This window comes from Mirounga leonina, unplaced genomic scaffold (genome assembly GCF_011800145.1).
Source record: "Mirounga leonina isolate KUSES-001 unplaced genomic scaffold, KU_Mleo_1.0 Mir_101608, whole genome shotgun sequence".
Lineage (NCBI taxonomy): Eukaryota > Metazoa > Chordata > Mammalia > Carnivora > Phocidae > Mirounga > Mirounga leonina.
In genome coordinates, this window is record NW_023270163.1 from 2,581,272 (window position 1) to 2,591,794 (window position 10,523).

General features: G+C 39.7%; 2 pseudogenes; one reads left to right on the forward strand and one right to left on the reverse strand.

Moving 5' to 3' along the window:
- Positions 1-1,467: 1,467 nt before the first annotated feature.
- Positions 1,468-4,027, reverse strand: LOC118008226 (annotated as a pseudogene).
- Positions 4,028-4,567: 540 nt separating this feature from the next.
- LOC118008232 lies at positions 4,568-5,063 on the forward strand (annotated as a pseudogene).
- The last annotated feature ends 5,460 nt before the right edge of the window (positions 5,064-10,523 follow it).

A 10,523-nucleotide genomic window follows, 5' to 3' on the forward strand; every position in this document is an offset into this window, starting at 1 on the left:
CTGCTGTTTAAGATGACAAGGTGTGGAAAGGGAAACCTGGCAACATCCATTGGTTTGAGCCAAAGCTCTTTTTATTTCACAGGCAGGGGCAGCAAGTCAGTGGAGATGATCTCAAACACAGCATGTTTGCACGCATTCATCATCCTTTCATGCTAGGAATTAAATGCTGAATTACCTCTCACCAGCCATTATACTCAATAGTCATCCTGCTCCAATGGGTGAGTATTGTTTGGTTGGAGAAGAGTATTCATAGGATTTCTTGTTGGAGCAGAATCCTGTCAAGGATCACATTTTTATGGCTTTTTGAATCCTCTCAATTAGAAATAAAGCTGAAGGGATGGAAGTAAAGAGGGTTTCATAGGCATACCAATGTTCAAATAAAAGAGTGGTGAAGGAAATCATGAGTCCTTGGAATTGAAGCTGAAAAAATATATATAATAGAAAAATAACTCCATTTTGTAAACATCTCTAAGCTTTAAAAACATGGATAATGACATATAACGAGTTAAGCCTCACCTGGAGAATTGAAAATTTAGTGTCCGTTCTTTTGAAAACTGAAATTGTCCATTACAACATTTCCTGAATGGATGTCAACTGGCAAGGTCATTCTACTTCTCGATAGTGTTTAGTTTACTTACCGTGTAATAGTGGAAAGATCAGTGTATGTGGATTCTGAAGGCACAAACTCATCTACCAACTCTGCCATTTATTATCTAAATGAGTTTGGAAATGTGAGTTTTTAAAAAAATTATTTTTACTAAAAAGTTATAAAATATAGTAAAAATTCAAACAGTCAAGTGTATATATAAAAAAGTCATTTCTCCACTCTCCAGTCCTACTGTAGTTTGTGTATCATTCCAGAAACGTTAATGTATTTGTAAGCATAAGTATTTTTTCATTTAAAAAATATACACAGGGTCACATTAGGCATATTTTCCTACAGTGTGTATTTAAAAAATAATATTTCGTGGATATTTTTCCACATTACCACATCCAGACTTTCTTCATCTTTTTTTTCTTTTTTTCTCCTACTGTTAACATTTTATTTTATTTTATTTTATTTTATTTTATTTTATTTTATTTTAATTTGTTTCAGGGTAGAACTTAGTGATTCACCAGTTGCATATAACACCTAGTGCTCATTACATCAAGTGCCCTCCTTAATGCCCATCACCCAATTAATGACCCCCATCACCCCACCCACCTCCCCTCCAGGAATCCTCAGTGTGTTCCCTATAGTTAAGAGTCTCTCATGGTTTGCCTCTCTCTATTTTTGTCTTATTTTATTTTTCCTTCCTTTCCCCTATGTTCATCTGTTTTGTTTCTTAAATTCCACATATGAGTGAAATCATATGGTATTTGTCTTTCTCTGACTGACTTATTTCACTTAGCATAACACCCTCTCGTTCCATCCACATCATTGCAAATGGATATTTTCCCACATTACCCACATCCAGACCTCCTTCATCATTTTAGAGACTGGATAATTGATTTACTCAATTGTCTGTCGATGGACATTTGGATTAAATCCAGTATTTTATCCATAATATCTTTCTGTACTGGCACATTGTATGGCAGTGGGTGAGTACTAGAGAGTGCCTTCTCCTAAAGTTTATATTTTGCATTGACTAGAAGTACAGATGATTGGATTTTTGGATGTTCTGTGGCTGGGTTGGCAGTTGAAACTGAGCACTCAGGATCTTATCAGTACTAGAAGAATGGTGTCATTCCTATGATAGTTCTAAACCAATGAATTTATGACATGCTAATGTGGTCTTGGATCACTTCAAATGGTGAAAGTGTAGCTTATGTGTACAAAGGTCACTGTCTCTTCATGTAGAGGAAATAACCAAAATATCTCAATGTAGACAGCAAAATAAATGTTTTCAGTACAAGTTCCAATATTCATTTGGTGTCAATAAAAGGGTCTAAAATAATCTTGAAGACCATGGCAAGTTTTAGCTGTATTGATGAGACATGACATTTACTGTTTAAATCCAGCTGCTGAAAGAATTCTTTTACAAGAAATATGGAAAGTAAGAAATTTATAATGTGCATTACTTCCAGACTGCATTACTCTTTGGACACATATGACTATCAGAATTTTGTTATTGTTACATCTTTTTACTTCACATCCACATCATGATGATAAACTAAAGCTTTTCTTTTCTTCTTTTTTTTTAAAAGATTTTATTTATTTATTTATTTGAGAGAGCGAGCGAGCGAGAGAGAGAGAACAAGCCAGGGGGAGGGAGAGGGACAAGCCGACTCTGGGCTGAGTGTGGAGCCCAATGTGGGGCTCGATCTCACAACCCCAAGATCATGACCTGATCTGAAATCAAGAGTTGGACACTCAACTGACTGAGCCACCCAGGCGCCCCTTCTTTTCTTTTTTTTTTAAAGCTCTTATTTTCTGGGCACATTCTTCGCCATAGAGGAGGAAGAACAGTGAACCTTTAGTGAACGTAGGTTGAGAAGCTAAATGGCCTTTGATGTTGAGGCAGTTATTTATATTCTAGAAGTACTCAAAGAAGAGAGGCTTGGGTGGTGCCAGTGGTTAAGTGTCTGACTTTGGTTTTGGCTTGGGTCATGATCTCAGGGTGGTGATTGAGCCCTAGGTCGGGCTCCAAACTCAGCAGGGAGTCTACTTGAGACTCTCTCTCCCTCTGCCCCTCCCCCCAAAACAAATAAAATAAATAAATCTTAAAAAAGTTACTCCAAGAAGAATCTTCTTTGCTAGGTGGCTATTATAAAGAGAAAGGAATGATGATGAATCCTTAGGTACTAAGTAGTCCTCCTGCTATGGCTGAATTTCCAGACAAATGCAAAAGCAGTTTCAAAACTTGAACTTTGGTGTTTCCATTTCCCACAAGTAACACATTGAAAAGGTCTGTAAAATAAATGTTAAGTATATGGTCAGTGGTAATAGTCATGTTTGTTAACCATCCAGCCCAACCAGCTGCATAGCAGACTTAAGGGAACCAAAGAAAAAATTCTCACAGACTTGATGAATATCTTTAACTTGCTCTGATTTTTAACATTCACATTTAGGTTATTCAGTGCACTTCAAGCTTTGCCTTTAATACTGAGGTTAGGATTGTTGATTACATTCCAACAATTGGAATACCACCCAATTAACAAATTATAGCTTGGTTAGCTGAAAGGCTACATTGTTATCCAGAACAACCAAACTTTTTCAATAATTACAGAATCTTTGTTTTTAGGCTTTAATAATGCCTCTATTCATAAGCATATATATATATATATATATATATATACACAAAATAAATGAAATACAACACTCATCCTTGGTAAATGACTTGATTGGTTGCCAGTTTGAATAAAACATTATTTCACCAGGAAGTCTATTCCTCAGTTTTATTTTTTATTTTTTATTTTATTTAGAAATGTAAAAGACTTTATTTTTTAAAGATTTTTTAAATTTATTCATTTGAGACACAGAGATAGAGAGAGAGAGCATGAGCAGGGAAAGAGGCAGAGGAAGAGGGAGAGGGAGAAGCAGGTTCCCTGCTGAGCCAGGAGCCCAATGCGGGGCTCAATCTCAGGACCCTGGTATCATGACCCGAGCCGAAGGCAGACGCCCAACCATCTGAGCCACCCAGGAGCCCCAAAGACTTTATTTTTTATACTTAAAATTTATATATCTAAATGTTTCTTTTTTCACCAAAACACAAATTTTTCATTTCCAGCTTTATTGATATATATCTTACAAATAACATTGTGGAATCTTAAGGTGTGCAATGTAATGATTTGACATGTGTGTATATGTGTGTGTGTGTGTGTATACGTATATATATCATGAAATGATTACCACTAGGTTTGTTAACACATCCATTACCTCACTTAGTTACCATTTTATTTTTGTGTTGAGAATATTTAAGATCTGTCCTCTTAGCAAATTTCAAGTATACAATACAGTATTGTTAACTATAGTCACCATGCTGTACATAAGACTTGTAGAACTTATTTATCTTATAACTGAACATTTCTACCCTTTGATCAACATTTCTCCATTTTTTAAAAAAGATTTTATTTATTTATTTATTTATTTAGCGTGAGTTGGGGGGAGGAGCAGAGGGAGAGAGAGAGAGAGAGAACCTCAAGCAGACTCCAAGCTGAGTGCGGAGCCCAATGTGGGGCTCAATCTCACGACCCTGAGATCCTGACCTGAGCTGAAATCAAGAGACGGATGCTTAACCAACTGAGCCACCCAGACTCCCATCAACATTTCCCCATTTCCCTCACTCACCAACTCCTAGCAACCACCAATTTACTCTGTTTCTGAGTTCAACTTTTTTAGATTCTACATATGAGTGAGATCATACAGTATTTGTCTTTCTCTATCAGACTTATTTCACTTGGCATAATGCACTCAGGACTCATCCGTGTTGCTACAAATGGTAGGATTTCCCTCTTTTATGGGTGAGATATATATATATCGCATCTTTATCCGTTCATCTGTCAACAGATACTTAGGTTGTTTTCATGTCTTGGCTATTGTAAACTGCTGCTATGAACATAGAAGTGCAGATACCTCACTCTCTGTCTTCTCTGCCCTGGGAGCAGCTCTCCTGCCACAGCCCCTCATCCCCTGAAAATGTATACCTGAGCAACGGTTGTCGCCACCCCCTTCTTGGCCAGGAGCACCTCTCAGCTGTTGAGCCAACCACTGCAGTGCTGCTAAAACCACCCGAGACACTGACAGATGAGAGCCTCAGCAGCTTGGCTGCCGCACATCCCCTGACGTCACTTATTCCTATGGCAGCTTCCGAATCAGTGCCATTTCATGGGATATTGACGTAGCAGCCACGTTCATTGAGGCTGAGGCAGCCACGGTAGGGGTGGCTGGCTCTGGGGCTGGAATTGGGACTATGTTTGGGAGCCTCACCATTGGTTGTGCCAGGAACTCCTCTTTGAAGCAACAGCTCTTCTCCTACGCCATTCTGGGCTTTGCCCTCTTGGAGGCCATGGGGCTCTTGTGCCTGCGGGTGGCCTTTCTCATCCTCTTCATCATGGGAGGGAGCGGTCTCCACCTCCTATAGGTCTTTCTCCCATATTTCGTCTGCCCAGTATGTCCCTTTTCCCTGTACCTCCCCAGGCAGCCTAGGGAAAGTGGCTGGCTCAAAGTTTAACAGAGGGAAGACAAATAAATACTGTATTCATAAGAACAAAAAGACGTGCAGAGATACTGATTTCATTTCCTATGTATATATACCCAAAAGGGAGATTAATGGATCATATGATGGTTCTATTTTTATTTTTTTGAGTATTTCCCATTCTGTTTTCTACTGTGACTCTACCAATCTGCATTCCCACCAATAGTGCACAGGGGTTTCTTTTCTGTACATCCTGGCCAACACTAGTTATCTCTTGTCTTTTTGATGATGGCCCTTTTAACAGGTGGAGGTGATCTCTCACTGTGGTTTAGATTTGCATTTCCCTGATGATTAATGATGTTGAGCACCTTTTCATGTACTTGTTAGCCATTTGTATGTCTTCTTTGGAAAAATGTCTATTCAGTTCCTCTACCTAGTTTTAAATCAGATTATTTCTTTTTTGGTATTGAAAGATATCAATTCCATATAAATTTTTTATATTAACCCCTTATCAGATACATGGTTTGCAAATATTTTATCCTACTCTGTAGATTTTCATTTTGTTGATTGTTTCTTTTGCTGTGCAGAAGCTTTTTAGGTTGATGTAGTCCTGCTTGTTTATTTTTGTTTTTGGTGTGTCCAAAAAATCTTTGCCAAGACCAATGTCAAATAGCTTTTCTGTTCTTTTCTTCTAGGAGTTTTATACTTTCAGGTCTCACATTTCAGTTTTAATATATTTAGAATTAATTTTTGTGAGTGATGCAAGCCAGGGGTCCACTTTTCATTCTTGTGCATGTGAATATCCAGTGTTGTTAGGCTGGGACGCAGTGCTGGGCCAGGTGTGGGAGGTTCCTGGGGGCTGATGCCAGGATCTCCGGACACATTCCTTATCTTTTGAGGCTTCGGTTTTTATACATGCTTAACAAAAATAATGTTTTGTAAATGAACAACAGAACATTGTTGGCTAATCTGATGTTCCAAAGGAATAGTTCATTAAAGAGATATTAGAAAATGGATGATAATAGGCTGATGAGATAGTTGGAGCCAGTGAGGAGAATTCTGAAGAAGTCTTCCTAATATATTTCTACACACGAAATTGATTGCTCTATATTCCTCAGATCACACCTAAAGTGATCACATCCTCCTTTGTTGATTGATGTATGCATGTCTTGCTTATTTCCAAATTGGGACCTCAGGTGACTCACAATGATGATACAGACAGAGTACAATCAGAAATACTCCACGCAAGGAGAGAGACAGAAACCAAGAAGTAGTAAGAGGACAAAAACAAGGCCCAGAATGCCTGAATGAGGAAATCATGCTTTTTAGAGGCCAGGGCCAGTTTGGAAATGAAATTGGTTCCAGAACTCTATTATTGTTACTAAGAGAAATGATGTTAGTTTTTTTTCCTGAATGGACTTACTTTTAGTTTTCAATTCTTAGAGAAATTTGTCACAGGAATCTTTGTCTAAGGGGCTTTAGGTACTGCCCCTTATTTTATGAGTGATAGATTAACTAGTGTATTAAAAACTTTAGAGGACTTCTGTGTGTATCCATCTTTCCGATCTAGTGCTAATTTCTTCTCTATATCCCCAAAGCAGGGCTCATTCCAACCTTTCTGTTCACCGGGTGCTGCCCCTAAACTAAGTTGCTTTTGTCCCTATTACAAACTTTGCATTTGCACCAAATTCCAGTTTTCCAAAAGGAGTTAAGAATGCTGAGTCCTCAAGTGCTCAAACATTTAGCTCTGTTAGAGGAAGCTGGTGTTTGGTTGCACACAGATGAATATAATGTTGCTACTGTCATTTTCTTTTTCCTCAGCTAGTTACAGAAATGAAATTAGGGACAATGAGTCTTTGGAGAAAATGTAGATTATGAAAAACAGGTTGATTAATATAAGGAAAATATTCAGATAATTCTGGAATGCCTTGACATAGTAACGTCATAGAAATGTCTCACCTAAGTTGTTCTTTGCAGCGAAGGCAATTTCAATGATGTTGAAAAAATGTGTTTGTTACCAGACCTTCACATATTTGTACTAATTTCTAAAAATTAGGTCAAATTTTCTGCGAGTAGACATCTGGTTAGCTTTTATGATTACCTGTATTTCTTAATATTTTAGTAACCACCCTCCCCAAAATAGTATATAGAATGTATGTGTAGCTATTATAATGAGAAAGCAAAACTCATAGGATGTGCTTAGAAATAAACTATTTTGTTCTTCCCACTGTTCTTTTAAATCTTTCCTGTGGCCTTGTTGCTTCCCCTGCTACAGATTATAGTTCAGGCCGAGTGTTTCTGGTCATTTCTACATAATACAGTCTCCGGATCACTTCAACTAAAACCAAACCAAGTGAGCAGCACCACTCTCGGTGTAAGAATTACCATGCGCTGCCCCGGGGCGCCTGGGTGGCGTCTGACCCTTGGTTTCAGCTCAGGTCATGATCTCAGGGTCATGAGATCGAGCCCCACGCGGGCTCCAAGCTCAGCCAGGAGTCTGCTCGAGATTCTCTCTCCTTCTCCCTCTGCCCCTCCCGCTTGTGCTCGCTCGCACACTCTCTCCCTCTCTCTAAAATAAATAAATGACAATACCCTGCCCAATATAATTGCTATTTCTTGAATCGTCTTTTAAATCAGACTTTTACCCCCCCCACCACCAAATTCGGCCATGCTCCAAAAGGAAGCCTGAGGTTGGGGCAAGCAGGAGTGGCAGCTTTCTTGGGGCTTTTCCCATCTACAGCTTCTATTCTTTTCCTTCCGTCTTGCCAACCAGACTTCTGACTTTTCCATGGTTGGAGTACAAGGAACGAGAAGAAATAAAGAAGCAGAAAAATTCTTACTTGGCATTGTCCTGGTAATCAGCTATGTGTGCTTTCTGTGTCCGACATTCATTTAAAACTGACTTTTTGCTGTATGGGGGCTTCAGCTGTTCTTTCGAGTTTCCCCTTCCCCTCCATTAGGCTTCTTATCTGTGTAGTCCTCTTGACAATGTAAAGCATCTGATCCCTTATTTCACTCTTAGTACCTTGGGCAACCTGCATTGCCTTCAACTTCCCCTTTCTGGATCTTTCTTATGGGTAACCCACATCCCGAAACATTCCAACATCCTCTGCCTGGACAAAATGTGGAGTGTAGGTCACCAAGTTCAGTGACTCACTCCTTCACTGGGCCTTTAAATCAGTTAGCCATCCATTTCTTGTATACTCGATTTTCTTAGAAAGTGTGCAATACCGGTTGATTGTGTCCTGCAACCTGCTAGAGACACAGGGATTTCTAAGATGGAGAAGAAAGGTAAGCACTATCAGGTCTCCTGAAACTTGCCTTCAGTATGTCCTTGAGTCCCTTCTCAGGAGATCCGTCCTTTCATCCTACTTCCAAATGTGCAGATATATTCTCAAATATTTTCCCAAGTCTCCAAAGAACCCCCAAGCTACCCAGTCTATGTTTTCTTTCATTTGCTCTCACTTGATCTGTTGTTGGGGATACACTTCTTACCACAGTACTTGGCACTTTGGACATTTCCCTGTCCCCAGGTCCCTGGCAATCACCATTCAACTTTCTCTCTCCAGCAGGAAGTTTTCTTTTGCATCACATTGCATTTGGATCTCTAGGCATTGAAGCTCCTTCCTCGTACATATAAGCAACACACAACACAGTCCGCTGTGAACAAATTTGTAAGCACTTCTTAACATTATCACTAACTTAATCCTAATATAATCTTTGGCTTTTAACATAGCAACTAATAATGGTAGCAAAAATAACAGCAGCTAACCTTTACTCAGTTTTTAGAATGCTCCAGGCACTGTCCTATGTGCTTGTGATGGAGTAACGTATGTAATGTGCACAGCAACCTAGGAGGAAGGCACTCTGACACCCCTCAGTTTACAAAGAAGTTGATACATGAAGAGTTAAGTGACTTCCCCAAAGTCTGACAGCTATGATTGTGAGTCTGGAATCCACACTCTTAACCAACAAACTGCCTCTTGGTTGTGCTAATAATAGCAGTCAAACAGCTTGTCAGTGCCTGATTATGTGTGTGTAGCATCGTACTTTGAGCTAACACCAAGACTTCCTTGTCAACCAGGCTACTTCTCAGGTGTATACTTTGGAGTTTTGTTTGCAGCCCTCTCGTGTGTTCCCACGCCATAATTTTAAGTTTTGTGGAAATATTCCTTGGTTCCTCATCCCCTGTCACATGGATCTCATCAACTAATTGGCTACAACTCAACTCTGTCAATTTTCTGCTGAAAAAAACTTTCTGTATGAAGACATCCCTCATTCTTGTGCCTGGATCAGGTCCTTCTGCTTAAAATTTATATGGCCCCATGAATTTCTTCTTAGACTTTGATACAAGAATCATTATTTTAAGGGGCCATTTTAATGCCTGTCTCATCCTCTGTATTGGATACCCAATAACAGGAGGAATTGTGCCTGCCTTGTGTACTAAGTACTGCTAAGCAATGACTTCTCCTTTTTGTTTCTTTTTCATGTAGGATCCCTTCATATGGGTCCATTTCACTCCTCTTTCCCATTGTCATTAACTGATCCAGGCTTGACACTACTTTCTGGTTTTCCTTTGCCATTCGTCAAGCACCTAGTCTGTATGAGCCTTGACCTCAAGAAACTGTAAGTCCAAAGGAAAAGACAAGTAAAAAATCCCAACAATAATGCTGAGATGTATCTTATAGCAGAGTTTGGAGAGTTTATGAAATGGACTAACACATTAGACCCCAACAGTTATGCTGCAAAGTGTGTAGTGAATCCTCCAAATGCCCTCAGTAGTTTTCTCTAAAACATCAGGAGGAAGAAAGAAATAGGAGGAACCTATTTTAACCTATGATTGCTCTCTCTAAAATAGTTTCTCACTACGCTGCACCCTCCTTCCTCAGGAAATCGAAATGGTACACAAAAGCATCTCTTTCCTTTTTAGTTGTTCTTATGTGACTTAAGCACAGGTCTCAACCTTGGCCGGATGAAGCAGGTTGTTTGCAAAAACAAAAGAAGAATCAGTGTTTTCTCAAATATAACTTCAGTCTAAAAATAGATAGTGGCTATTTTATTTGCGCTTCACACCTACCAGTCCTTCTTCTTGTTTGTCAAGCCCCATTAGGCTTTCATGACACAGGAGAGACGAGTTCTGGGTGAGTGGAGGGCAAGGACTCCATGCCTCAGCCCTGATTGCTACTGCAGAGCCCGTATAGCCTACCCGGTCTCTAGCACTGTCAACCAGCCCCACAGGCACAAAACAGTTTCTCTTCAGGTGGCAGCCACCAGCCCCTCACTGGGTGTTTATCCTCCCCCAAATTCCTAGAGATGGGATGATGAAGGTGCCTGGGCAGGCCTCAGATCCTCTCTTGAACGTGCTTGTCTGTTATGCATAGTCCTGGGACCTGCCTGCCTCTGCAT